At 37.6% G+C, this 14674-nt stretch overlaps 1 protein-coding gene across 2 annotated transcripts in view; it reads left to right on the top strand.

Annotated features, from left to right (window-relative positions):
- PPP2R3A (protein phosphatase 2 regulatory subunit B''alpha) overlaps positions 1-14674 on the top strand; it is a 281206-nt gene that overhangs the window by 73949 nt on the left and 192583 nt on the right. The gene's annotated exons all lie outside the window — the stretch shown is intronic.

Below are 14674 nucleotides of genomic sequence, written 5' to 3'. Positions count from 1 at the left end.
GACACAACAAATAAGATATCTGAGGTCTCTCTTTTTTTAAAAAAAAAGAATCTCGTAAGCAGTTCTATGATACATGTTTTTGTATCCTCTAAACTGTTTTCTTGGAATCAGTTTCCATACTGACTCATCCACCAAAGATTGCCTGTATTTTCCAGGCAAAGTAATAGTTGTATTATTTCTAAATGATTCATTACTTCTGAATCATAACACCTTGTGTACTCTGTTAACTAAACCATTTTCAACACACTTTTATGCAGTGTCTTCCATTTCTTATTCTTTAGATGTCCCATCTAAGTGGCATGGATATTCAGTCAGTTCTCTCTTGCTTTTCTGATCATGTTGATCATTTTCTTCTTGAACTCTTTCATCAGCTGAGATAAGCAGTGGAAGTTCTTCACCTTGTTCTCTCTGCTCCAGATGTTTCCTGAAGTGAAACACATAAATAACAACATAAAAAATACGTGTAACACCGTTCTGTATTTTCCAGTATTACGTTTGTGTTGCTTAAGGTTTTATTAACTGATTTTCTTCATAAAATTAGGAAGAACATTAGGGAGAGACACCTATAAAAGCAAAGTATAACTCTAATGTTTGTTGATACATAAAATTTTTGAAATTCAGGATATAGGAAAAATGAAACACTCTCCTCCCTTGACTTCTGTAACATATGTGGCTTGTTCTCTTGTCCTTTGAAAACTCATTCTCTGTCTTCTCCCTTGCATCCTTCTCCTTCAGCCCATACATGCCAGCCTTTCGTAGCATTTTGCCCTCGACTCTTTTCTTGCCCTGTGCCTGCTGAGTCTCATCCACTCCCCTGGCGTTAAAACCTTTATCTGGTGCTTACTCCCAAATCTTTATCTTCATCTTCTATCTCTGTTCTCCAGCTGTCATGGATTGACTTGTGTCCCCCCAAAATATTTGTCAACTTGGTTAGGCCATGATTTCCAGTATTGTGTGGTGGGCTTCCATTTTGTGATTGTAATTTCATGTTAAAGAGGATTAGGGCAGGATTATAATACCCTTACCCAGATCACATCCCTGATCCAATGTACAGGGAGTTTCCCTGGGGTGTGGCCAGCACCACCCTTTATCTCTCAAGAGATGAAAAGAAAGGGAAGTAGGCAGTGAGGGGGGACATCATACCACCAAGAAACCAGTGCTGGGATCAGAGTGCATCCTTTGGACCTGGGGCCCCTGCGTGGAGAAGCTCCTATCCCTGGGAAGACTGATGAGAAGGCCGACAGAGAAAGCCTTCCCCTGAAGCTGATGACCTGAATTTGGACTTTTAGCCTACCTTATTGTGAGGATATAAACTTCTCTTTGTTCAAGCCATCCACTTGTGGTATTTCTGTTATAGCAGCACTAGATGACTAAGATAAGACACTAGTATATCCAGCTGCATGGGGAATATTTTTGAATACCCCATCAACAACCGGTGCCTAATAGGTCCCAGCCTCATCTCCATAACTATTTGAATTTATTTTTAATTTTTAAAATTTTTTTGTCAAATAATATAGTCTTATATTGAAAGTGTCAAATAATGCTAAATGGCTTTTAACAGAATAATAGTTTCCACTCCCAACCTCAGAAATAACCACTGTCACCTTTTTCATAGCTATTTCTTCTGTTATTTGCTAAATCTCCAGATTTCTAAATGCGTATATTAATTACCAGTTAATTTAAAATGCTAAGTCTTGCCTAGTATGAATTTTAGCTCTCTCTCACCCCTTTTCCACCACATTAACTGAATAAAGGATACCAATTATATATCATCTCGGTAGATACAGAAGAAACATTTGACAAAATTAAACACCCATATATGATTTTTTTTTTTTTAATTCTTAAATTCTCAACATACTAGAAGGAGAACTTTCTCTAGTCTACTGAAGGGAATCTACAAAATACCTACAGCTGTCATAATACTTAGGAGACAAAGCATTCAGTCTTTTACCATTAAGATAGCTACAAGGCAAGAATTTCTGATCTCACCATTTTTATTCAGTATTATTCTGAAGATCCTAGCCAGGGTAGTAAGGCAGTAATGATTGGAAAGGAAGAAGTAAAACTATTCTTAGATGACATGATTGTTTACATAGAAAATCCCAAGGAATTTACAAAAATAAAAAGCTATTGGAATTAATAAGTGGATTTAGCAAGGTGGCAAGTTATAAGGTCTATATACATAAATCAACAACGTTTCTATATACTAGCAATAGACAATGTGGAAAATGATGTTAAAGCAATACCATTTATGTTAGCATCAAAAAAAAATTTAAATACTTGGGAATAAATTTAATGAAAAATGTGCAAAACATTTGTAAAAGAAATTAAGGAGGGTCTAAATAAATGGAGAAATATACAACGTTCATGAATTGGAGACTTGATACTGTTAAACATTCCATTGTCACCAAATGGAGATTCAGATTCAGTGGAATTTCAGTTTCCTGGCAGGCTTTCTTTGTGGAAATTGACAAGCTGATTCCAGTACTTAAATGGAAATGCAGAGGATCTAGAATAGCCAAAACAATTATGGAAAAGAGAAAAAAAAATTGAAAGATACGTATTACTATGTTAAGACTTACTGTAAAGCAGCAGTAGTTAAGACAGAATAGTATTAGCATATATATTTTTTACAGGCATACAAATAGAGAATCCAGAAATAAACCCATATATATATATTATATTTATATGGTCATTTGTTTTTCAGCAAAGGTACCATGATACTTCAGTGAGGACAGGTTAGCCTTTTCAACAGGTAATGCTGGATGATCTTCAAACTCAACTTCATACCATATGTAAAATTAATTCAAATGGATCATAAACCTAAACATAAAAACTGAAACAATAAAACTACAAGGAAAAAAAAAAGCTCAAGAGAAAAATCTTCACGAACTTGGAATAGGCAAAGGTCTTTTTAAGACAGGATACTAATGTATTAACTATAAAAAAAAAATGATTAATTGTATTTTGTCAAAACTGAAACACGCTTTTCAAAACCCATCATTAAGACAATGGATAGAGAAGGTACGGTCCAGGAGATAATATCTTTATCTAAAATATGTAACAAAGCCTTAGAACTCAACAACAAAGGGCAGCCCAAAAGATTTTAAGACACTTGAGAAAAGAAAATAATACAAATTGCCAGTTGTTGTTGTGTGCCATCAAGTCTATTTCAACTCACAGTATTTAACGTCATTAATCATCAGGGAGATGCCATTTAAGCCACAGTGAGATACCACTTCACGCCCACAAAAAGCAGCTGCTGTTGAGTCAGCTCCAGCTCGCAGCTTCTAGCTTCCCCGTGTGTGTCAGAGCACAGCTGTGCTCCACAGGGTTTACAGTGGCTGGTTTTTCGGAAGTAAATCACCATGCCTTTCTTCTGAGGCATCTCTGGGTAGACTTGAATCTCCACCCTTTCAGTTAGCAGCTGAACATGTTTGCACCATCCAGGGACTATTAAAATGGCTAAAATTAAAGAAACTGACAAGTATTCCCAAGGATATAGAGCCACTAGAGCTCTCAGGTGTTGCTGGTGAAAGTATAAAATGCTTTTTTTTGCAGTTTTTTATAAAGTAAAACACTTACCATGGCTCAGTAATTCCATTGCTTGTTACCCAAGAGAAATGAACACATATCCACAAAAAGACTTTCACTTGAATATTCACAGCACCTTTAATTCACAATATCCCAAACTAGAAACAACCAAATGGCCATCAACTGATGAATAGATAAAACAAATTTTGGTATATTCATATAGTAGAATACCTACTCAACAATAAAAAGGAATATTCTACTGATACATGCAGAAATGTGGATGAGTCTCAAAACCATTGTGCCAAGTGAGAGAAGCTAGACAGAAAAGTGCCTGTACTATATGATTACATTCATATGAAGTTGTAGAACTGGCAAAATTAATCTATAGTATTTTTATTAAGAACCCGATTCCCTGATATTGAGAGTGTGTGGGTTGATTGGGAAGGGGCATGGGGATAATTTCGGGGTGATGGAAATGTTCTCCTTTTTTAGGGTGATGGTTACATGGGCCTTGTCAAATCTCATTGAACTGTACACTTAATACATAAATAATCTTATTGTGGAATAATTTTAAAAATTTGCAATTTTAACCATTTTTAAATGTACAATTCAGTGACATTAATTACATTCTCCATGCTGGGTGACCATCACCACTATCTATTTCCAAAAGCTTATCATCACCTCGAACAGAAACTCAATACCCCTTAAGCAGTAACTCCCTATTTCACCATCTCCAAAGACCCTTGTAACCATAAATAAACTTTTTTCTCTATGACTTTGCCTATTTTGGAAACCCTGGTGGCATAGTGGTTAAATGCCACAGCTGCTAACCAAAAGTTCGGCAGTTCGAATCTACCAAGCGCTCCGTGGAAAGTCTATGGGGCAGTTCTGCTGTGTTCTACAGGGTCGCTATGAGTCAGGATCGTCTCAACGGCAGTGGGTTTGGTTTGGCTTGGTTGCCTATTCTAGATATTTCATATAAGTGGGATCATAAAATATTTGTCCTTTCATAATAAAATCTATTAAGAAAACATTCTGCACCCCACTTTGAAGAGTGGCATCTGGGGTCTTAAACACTAGCAAGTGGCCATCTAAGATGCATCAATGAATCTCAACCCACCTGGATCAAAGGAGAATGAAGAACACCAAGGACACAAGGTAATTACGAGCCCACGCCACATAAACCAGAGACTACATCACCCTGAGACCAGAAGAACTAGATGGTGCTCTGCTACAACCAATGACTGCCCTGACAGGGAACACAACAGAGAACCCCTGAGGGAGCAGGAGAGCAGTGGGATGCAGACCCCAAATTCTCATAAAAAGACCAGACTTTATGGTCTGACTGAGACTAGAAGGACCCCAGTGGTCATGGTCCCCAGACCTTCTGTTGGCCCAGGACAGGAACCATTCCCAAAGACAACTCTTCAGACATGGATTGGACTGGACAGTGGGTTGGAGAGGGATGCTGATGAGGAGTGCGCTTCTTGGATCAGGTGGACACTTGAGACTATGTTGGCATCTCCTGCCTGGAGGGGAGATGAAAGGGTAGAGGGGGTTAGAAGCTGGCGAAATGGACACAAAAAAAGAGAGTGGAGGGAGGGAGCGGGCTGTCTCATTAGGGGAAGAGTAATTGGGAGTGTGTAGCAAGGTGTATATAAATTTTTGTGTGAAAGACTGTCTTGATTTGTAAACTTTCACTTAAAGCAGAATAAAAATTATATTTAAAAAAAAGGCCTTTTGTGTCTGACTTATTTCACTTAGCTGATGTTTTCAAGTTTCATCCTTGTAGCATGCATCAGAACTAAATTTCTTTTTATGGCTGAATAATATTTCATTGTATGGATATACCACATTTTGTTTATCCAATTATCTATTGATGGACACTTGGTTGTTTCTACCTCTTGGCTGTTGTGAATAGTGCTGCTGTAAACATTAGTATACAAGTATCTGTTTGTATCCCTGATTTCAGTTCTTTTGGGTATATACCTAGGAGTGGAACTGCTGGGTCATACGGTAATTCTGGAAACCCTGGTGGTATAGTGGTTAAGAGCTATGTGGCTGCTAGCCAAAAGGTCGGTGGTTCAAATCCACCAGCTGCTCCTTGGAAACACAACGGGGCAGTTCTGCTCTGTCCTATGGGGACACTATGAGTCAGAATCAACTTGAAGGCAGCAGGTATATATATATATATATATATATATATATATATATATATATATATATATATATATGTATTTATGTGTATATGTATATGTATATGGAGAGAGAGAGGTGGTAATTCTAGTTTTAACTTTTTTGAGGAATCGCCAAACTACTTTCCAAAGCAATTATACCATTTTGCATTCCTGCCATCAACGGATGAGGGTTTCAGTTTGTCCACATCCTCACTGATACATGTTATTTTCCATTTTTCTGATAATAGCCATGTTAGTGAATGTGAAGTGGTATCTCATTGTGGTTTTGATTTGCATTTTCCTAATGAAAAATAGTATTGAACATCTCATCATGTGCATATTGGCCATTTGTATGACTTCTTTGAAGAAATGTCTGTGCAAGTCGTTTGCCTCTTTTGTCTTTTTTGTCATTGAATTGTAGAGGAGTTATTTATATATTCTGGATATTAAGCCTTTATCAGAAATATGGCTGCTGAATATTTTTTCCCCTTCTGTAGGTTGTTTCTTCACTTTCTTGATAAAATCTTTTGATGTACTAAAGTTTTTAGTTTTGACAAAGTCCAGTTTATCTGTTTTGTCCTTTATTGCCTGTGCTTTTGGTATCATACCTAAGAATCCATTGTCAAAAACAAGGTCCTAAACCCCATGCACAGCAGAACAAAACAGTGCCTGGTTCTGCACCATCCCTTTGGTCAGTTGTGGATTTCTCTGGCTGGTTTTTGGAAGTAGACAGCATGGTCCATCTTACTCTGGAAGCTGCACTGAAACCTGTTCAGCATCATAGCAACATGCAAACCACCGCTGACAAATGGGTGGTGGCTGTACATGAGGTACATTGACTAGGAATTGAACCTTGATCTGGCGTGGAAGATAAGAATCCTACCACGGAGCCACCATTGCCCCAAAGAAAAATTACTGGGTAGTAAAAAGAACAAACTACTGATAGACGTAACACAGCAGGTGAGTCTCAAAATGATTATGTTCAGTGTAAAAAGCCAGACACAAAAGAGTGCATGTATGATTCAATTTTGTTGAAATTCGGTGATCACCTGGGCCTGGGGGCTATGGAAGATAATCCACTGCAGAGTGGCAAAGAGAATCTTTTAGGGGTAATGGGCATGTTCTATTATTGATGGTAGCAGTAAATTCTCAGTATATGCAACTGTTTATGTTGATCGAATTGTGTATATTATACCTTAATAACACTGATTGTAAAAATTTAAAAAAAGGTGCTGAAGCTTTACCCCCATTTTCCTTAAGAGTTTTATGGTTATAGTTCTTATATTTAAGTTATTGATCCATTTTGAGTTTATGTTCATTTATGGTGTGAGGTAAGGGTCCAACTTCATTCTTTTGCGTTTGGAGGTCCAGTTGTCCTAGTACCATGTGTTGAAGAGAAAGTTCTTTCCCTATTAAATGAGCTTGGCAAAAATCAGTTGACCACAAATGTTATGAATCTGTTTCTGGACTCTTAATTCTATTCCGTTGGGCTATACATCTGTCCTTATACCAGAACCACACTTTGATTACTGTAGCTTTATAAAAGCTTTATAGTACATTTTAAAAGCCAGAAATATGAGTCCTCTTACTTTGTTCTTTTCTAAGATCGTTTTGGCTGTTTGATGCCCCTTGCAATTCCATATAAACTTGAGGATCAGCTTTTCCATTTCTGCAAAAAAAGGCTGTTGAAATTTTTGTAGAGATTGTGTTGAATCTTTAGGTCACTTTGGTTAATATTGCCATCTTTTAAGACAATAATATTAAGTCCTCCAAGCCATAAACACGCGGTGTCTTTCCATTTATTTAGGCTTTAATTTCTTTCAGCAATATTTTACAGTTTTTGATATTAAATTTATTAAAATTTATTTCTAGATATTTTATTTCTTTAGGCATTATTGTAAATGGAGTTATTTTTTTAATTTTCTTTTCAGATTGTTCATTGCTGGTGTATAGAAACACAATTGATTTTTGTGTGTTGATCTTGTACCCTGAAAGTTTGCTAAATTCGTATATTAGCTCTAGTAGCTTTCTTGTGGGTTCTTTGGGGTTATATATACATACATACATACATACATGTACGTATATATATGTATATATGTATAGAATCACGTCAGCTGTGAATATGGGTAGTTTTACTTCTTTCCTGTTGTGGATACCTTTTATTTCTATCTCTCTTGCTTTATTTCTTTGGCAAGAACTTCCAGCACGGTGTTTAAAAGCAATGGTGAAACATGCATTTTTATTGTGTGTACCTTATACATCAGTAAAGTTTTTAAAATAAAAGTGAGGCTCTGAAAATCTATGGGGAAGCTCTGTATTTGTGGGCGGCATATGTCAATTAGTAGGCCTCACTATCAGGCAATCATGTGGCTACGTGGTATTTCTGTTTCTCCAGAAAAGGATTCTTTAATCCACAGTGGAGGCTGGAATTTAGAGGTAATAAGCCTGGTTTCTAGTAATCTAGACCTGGGCAGGGGAAGGGGAGCTGGTGCACTCATTATTCAGTATATAGGCTTTTACTTAATTTTCCTCTATTTTCAATCCTCTCACTACACTCTGTCTCTGATGCTCTTGGGGTTGGTGCTTTTCTGGTTCATTTTTTTTCACCCATCAGATAAACTTCCTGTCTTCAGCAGTCTGAAAAAAAAAAAAAAAACAAACCAAACCCATTGCCATCAAGTCAATTCCAACTCATAGCAACCCTACAGGACAGAGTAAACTGCCCCATATGGTTTCCAAGGAATGCCTGGTGGATTCAAACTGCCGACCTTTTGGTTAGCAGCCATAGCTCTTAACCACTACGCCACCAGGGTTTCAGCAGTGTGAGGAAGGGGTGATTTTCTGACTTTGTGGGGGCAGCAAGAAGGTCTTAACTGCCCTTTGCAGACTTTCAAACAATGCCCCTATGTTCAGTCTTCTACCCTACCTCATGTTCTGTGGTACCTGGTACCTCCAAACCAGGCCTTTTTTGGGTTGTTCGGGGTGAATTGGTGTGCTTGCCGCCAGTATCCCTTCCTCTTCTACTCTGCCAAGTCATTTACCATTTCCTCTTCTGGTTTGTATTTTCATCTCTAGTGATTTGGGGTTCTAGTTGTCTTCTAGGTTGTTTGAAGATGGGGTTTGCATTCCTGTTGCTTATTCTTATTGTTTAGAGGGACTTCAAAGGAGAAGGGGCAGAAAACTTCTTTTCTCCATCAGCTTAAAACGGCAAAACCCATGCTGAACGTTCTCAACTTCAGCGTTACCAAACTCCTTATAGTTCTCTAAACACGCAAGCCCTTTTCAAATCTCGGGCCTTTGTAGAATTCCTTTTTGCTTACTAGGTCCAGTTCAGTGCCTTTGCCACGTAGTAAGCCTCTCATTTTTCAAAATTCAGTTCCTGTTCCTCCAATTTTTCATGTCTGCTACCCCTGTACCATTGTTTCACAAAAAATCCACTTCATCAGGGATTGCCATGTAGCAGTTTACAATGGAGGAATACCAGGAAATACACTGGAAAGTAGCTGTTGGAGTAATCGAAATCTGCTTGAAGTAGAAGAGATAATAAATGCCCAATAATTATTTGTTTAGTGAACTCTGAAGTTGTGTATGAATCGCTAGGCCAGAAATTGGGAAAACAAATTCCAGCCCTTTGCAGGGATGAAGGAAGCAGGAGAGACAAAAGGCTTGAAGGGGGGAGGGGGTACAGCAGGCAACATGCCTTAAGACCTGAGATGGAATAAATACGAATATTTAAAAATAATTCACTATAATTTCCAAAGAAATCTGTTATATTCCGCTTTCTACCCTTGATACAACAGATGTTTAGACTGATTGAAAAAAATCTAAGATTATAAAATACTCATTTCATTTGCCATTAAGAAAGAAAAAAAACACAACTATATGATGCAGCGCTTTCTTATCATTTAGAACTTTTTTTTATTTATTGAAAGAGTTCTAGAGTTATGATGACAGATATTTTTAATTACATATCATTCTTGCATATACATCTTAAAGAAGAAAATATAGATGAAAAAATAGTTAAAATATTCCTAAAATTTCAATTCTGTTTCTGACACTTTAAAATCACAATTTTTAGTCATTTATTTTCATGTTTTCCCACACAGCATTATCTTCTAAGCCATTAAAACTGTTTGATGATGAAGCAATTCTTAAAAGAGTTCTCTGCTGTGGTCTTTGGGGTTTTTTGGCCAAGTCATTCTGCATGTTTTTTATGTTGCTCCTGTCTTGATCTTACTTGAAAGTGTCAATGACAACGATGTCACAATTCTGCCTGGCCAACAGAGATATTAAGATGCTATCAACTGTGAGATATATTACCATTTCAATGATGTTAAATTGTCAAAAAATGTGTCTTAGAGCTGGAAAATACTGTAGCTCAGCAGTTAATGCAATTCTGGCACTTAGAACTTTCTCGTTCCCATTCCCATTGTTATATTAAGGCTTCTATTTTTTATATTTATAACTTAATTTTTAAAACAGTGCCTTTTGTGAAAAATTTTAGGGTTTTCTTCTTTCTGCTTTGAAATTTTCTTTACGTTTATTTTGCTTAAGTTAGCAGTTTTGTCTTTTCCAACCTTTAAAAGAGGCCTGATGAATAAATACGCCTCCTATATCTCAGATGATTTAATGAAGCCTCCACGAATATCCAGTAAAATATTCACTGGCAAACTCAACAGTTAGAGTCAAAAGTTTATTGTACAAATAGGTGTCATCCTAGTAGGACATCTGTAGTAAACTGCTGCTAAAAGACTCTTTTCTCCTTTCTTCCTTCCTGCTCAACATCATTTAATCGATGAACGTAATACCTTATACTTCCGTGAGTTCTTATCTCACATACTATTAGACCTCTTGCCGCAGATCTTTTTGTATTCTGGCCTTCTCTTAAAGCTCTGGCTTAACCCAGCCATTCACCATCCTTATGCCTACATCACGCCTGCTGAGTGTTTCAGGACCTATTCTTACTGTGTTACTAGTCTGATCCCTTATTTTTATTAGCAACTATTTTGGATTTTCACTACTCCCCAAATCCCTTACCACCTCTTCGTTTCCCCAAACCTTAATAGATAATTTTGCCCTCAAAGTCACTGAGAAAATTGAAGCTATCATGAAAAAATTATTTACTTTGCCTCTGTCTATAAACATATTCCATTGGTTTCTTTCCTCCTGTCACACTGGGAAAAGTATCCATCTTCCTGTTTGAGGTTAAGTTCTTAACCAGGACTTTGACTACTAGCTCCTACCTCCTTAGGGCTGCTACTGGGCTTTTTGTCCAACATACAAACTCAGATATCTCCATCCTTTAAAAAAAAATCCATTGCCCCATTCTCTTGTAGCTATTCTTTTTTGACTATTCTTTCACAAACAAGAGTCTCTGAGTGGCACAAGCAGTTAAGCGCTTGACTGCTAACTATTCCAGTCCACCCAGAGGGACTTCAGAAGAAAGGCCTGGAGATCTACTTCTGAAAGATCACAACCACTGAGAACCTTGTGGAGCACAGTTTAATTCTAAAACACATGAAGTCTCCATGAGACTTGTTTCCTTGGCAAACAAATGGAGAGTCTAGTCTGTTTACACTACTTCTTTGAAGCTCATTCACTGAAATTGCGCTTGCTGTGGTTACCAGTGAACTTCATATTGACAGATCCAGTGGGTAACTTTTGTTTTTCCTGGAGTTCTCCTTCAGCCTCCATGAAACTGCTTTCTCTTGTTACCTTTCTGGCTAGTCCTTATTAGGCACAATCTAAGAGTTCTATTCCTCTGTTTAATCCAGAAATGTCACAGTGTTCCCAACTCTGTCTTCAGCACAGAACTCTCTTCATTTTATATACTCACCCTGAGTAGCCTCTTAGAGCCGCATCCCACCCCGGGTCTTTCTCTTGATCTCCAGATTTTTTTTTTTTTTCCATAGCCTTGCTTAAATTATTGTATTCAGTTCTTAACAATAACCACATGGGCTAGGTACAATTATTAGCAGGCACGGGAACTGACATTTAGAACAATTAAATAACTTGCCTCAGTTCATGAACTAGTTGAGCCCAGGGTTCAAGGCCAGGTGCTCTGTCTCTAAAGCATGTACTCTTAACCTATATGTTGTTGTTTTGTGCCATTGAGTCAGTTCCAACTCATAACAACCCTATAGCCACCCTATTGGACAGGGTAGAACTGTCCCGTAGGGTTTCCTAAGCAGTAGTCTTTTTTTTTTTTTTCTTTCTGTTTTTGAACATTTTATTGTGCTTTAGGTGAAAGATTACTTAGCAAATTAGTTTTCCAATCAATGATTCTTACACAAATTGTTCCGTGACATTTGTTGCAATCCCCACAATGTGTCAGCACTCTACGCATTTCTTCCCTGGATTCCCCATTTGTCTGGTTTCCTTGTCCCTCCCTGCCTTCTCATCTTTGCTTCTGGGCAGATGTTGCCATTTTGGTCTTGTATAGTTGATTGTTCCAAGGAGCACATTCTCTACTGTTTATTTTACAGGCTCGTCTATTACTTGGCCGAAAGATGGCCTCTGGTGGTATCTTATCTTAGGCAATAGGTTGGAAGTTCCTCCTGTCTCTTTCAGACTAGTAAGTCTGGTCTTTTTTTTTTTTTTTAATTTGAATTGTGTTCTACATTTTTTACCCATTCTAACTGGGATCTTCTATTGTGGTCCCAGTCAGAGTAGTCGGTATTCATAGCCGGGCACGGTCTAGTTCTTCCGGTCCCAGGTTAGAGGAGGCTGTGATTCATGTGAGCGATTGATCCTTTGGATTAATTGCTTCTTCGAGTCTTCTATTTTCTTCATTCTTCTTTGCTACAGGTGGGACTAGAGCAATAGTTGCTTCTTAGATGGCTGCTATTCTCCAGATTTTTATAGGTAAATTTTATCCAGTCATCACCACTTGGATGTTCCACACATACCTTCTCAAACAGCATGTTTAGAATAAAACTCTATCTTTACTATGACCACCCCCCAAAAAAAACAAAACCAAAAACCTGTTTCTCCTGTCTTGGGGAGTAGGCAATATCAGTCTCCCCAATACACAAGCCAGAAACCCTAGATTCTTCCTTCTCACTTTCCCCTCTCCCTGTTCTGTGGACTCTGCCTTCTTGGCTATTTAATCCATGTCCTCTTCTTTGTTATTCCTGCAACCTGCTTTATGTTCTTACCACTTCTTGTCTAGGTGATTTCATGCCTCTACTCTGATCTCTTTCTATCTGGCCTCCAGTCAATTGCTAGAATGATCTTTCTGAAACATAAATCTCATCATGTTACTTCCAGTCTTTGTTCTTCCCATAGTTTTCAGAACAAAGTTCAGACTCCTTAGTTTAGCAAACTTGGTCTAGTCCCTGCTGCTCTCTGGTTTCCTCTCCTCCTGCTTGTCTGTACACTTCTCCAGTGAAACCAGCTGGAGCTACTTCTAGTTCTGAGCTGGAGCTACTTCTAGTTCTGAACTCAGCTATGTTATGCTCTGAGCCTTCACATATGTGTTTCTCTCTGCCTAGAGTATTCTTCCCTTTTTGTCCAGTTAAACTCTCATTGATCCTTCAAAGCTAGGTATATCCATCCTTATTTTGAAAAGCCTTTGAGAGATGCTGCCTCTCAAAATAGACAAAGGACATGAAGAAACGCGTTTTACAAATGAACAGCAACGGAATGTCTAGTAGGTAAATCAAAAGATGTTCAGGTTCGCTAACATCAAGGAAATACAGATTAAAACAATACACTTGCATTTTTTGTATATCAAATTAGCAAAATTTTAAAAAAGTGTGGTTTTCACTCTAGAAGCGCATGCGGGAAATGGACCCTCTCCTACTTTGATGTTCAGAGTATGTTGTTGTTAGCTGCTGTCAAATCAGCCCCCAACTCATGGTGACCACAAATACAATGAAACAAAACTCTGCCAGGTCCTGCGCCATCCCCATGATTGGTTACAGATTGGACCATTGTGATTCACAGACTTTTGTTTGATGACTGAATGAATTATAACAGTAACAGCTAACATTCATTGAGCATTTTCTGTATCTTAGGCACTGTTCTAAGCATTCGACATACATTAACTTAATCCTTGTTATATGGGCAATCCTTTTTTTTTTCTAATAAACTTTGTTTTTTTAGAGCAATCTTAGGTTTACAGAAAAGTTGTGAAAAAAAAAGTATAGTGTTCCCATATAGCCATTACCCCACACACATGGTTTCTTCTATTATTAACATATTGCATTTGTGTGGCACATTTGTTACAATTGATGAACCAATACACCGTTATTAATGTAATTTCATCATTAGGGCTTTTGCTCTTTGTATTTTACAATCCTGTGGGTTTTTTAAAATAATTTTTTTTGTTGTTGAGAGTATACACAGCAAAACATAAACCAAATCAACAGTTTATGCATGTACAATTCAGTGACATTGATTACATTCTTTGAGTGTACAACCATTCTTATCCTCCTTTTCTGAGTTGTTCCTCCCCCATTAACATAAACTCACTGCTTCCTAAAGTTCCTGTCTAATCTTTTGAGTTGAATTTGCCACTTTGATCCCATATAGGTAAATCTTCAAAGAGCATAATGCTCAAATCAGACATTCTTTACTAGTTAAGCTAAACTACTGTTTGATTTTAAGAAGGCTTTAGGGAATATTTTTGGTTTATGGTTTAAAGATTATCTCAGGGCAGTAGTTCCGGGATTCATTTAGCCTCCATGGATCCAGAATATCTGGATTCTATGAGAATTTGAAATTCTGTTCTACATTTCCCCCTTTTGGTCAGAATTCTTCCATAGAATCTTCGATCAAAATGTTCAGTAATGGTAGCTGAGCACCATCCAGTTCTTCCCATCTCATGGCAGAAGAGGCAGTTGTTCATGGAGGCAGTTAGTCACACATTCCATTTCTTCCTTTTATTCCTGACTCTCTTTCTTCCTCTGTTGCTCCAGACAAATAGACACCAATTGTTGTGCCTCGTATGGCTGCTCGCA

Source organism: Elephas maximus, chromosome 26 (assembly GCF_024166365.1).
Source record: "Elephas maximus indicus isolate mEleMax1 chromosome 26, mEleMax1 primary haplotype, whole genome shotgun sequence".
Lineage (NCBI taxonomy): Eukaryota > Metazoa > Chordata > Mammalia > Proboscidea > Elephantidae > Elephas > Elephas maximus.
The sequence above is the reverse complement of the archived record's forward strand: the minus strand, read 5'-3'. Positions and strand labels throughout refer to the sequence as shown.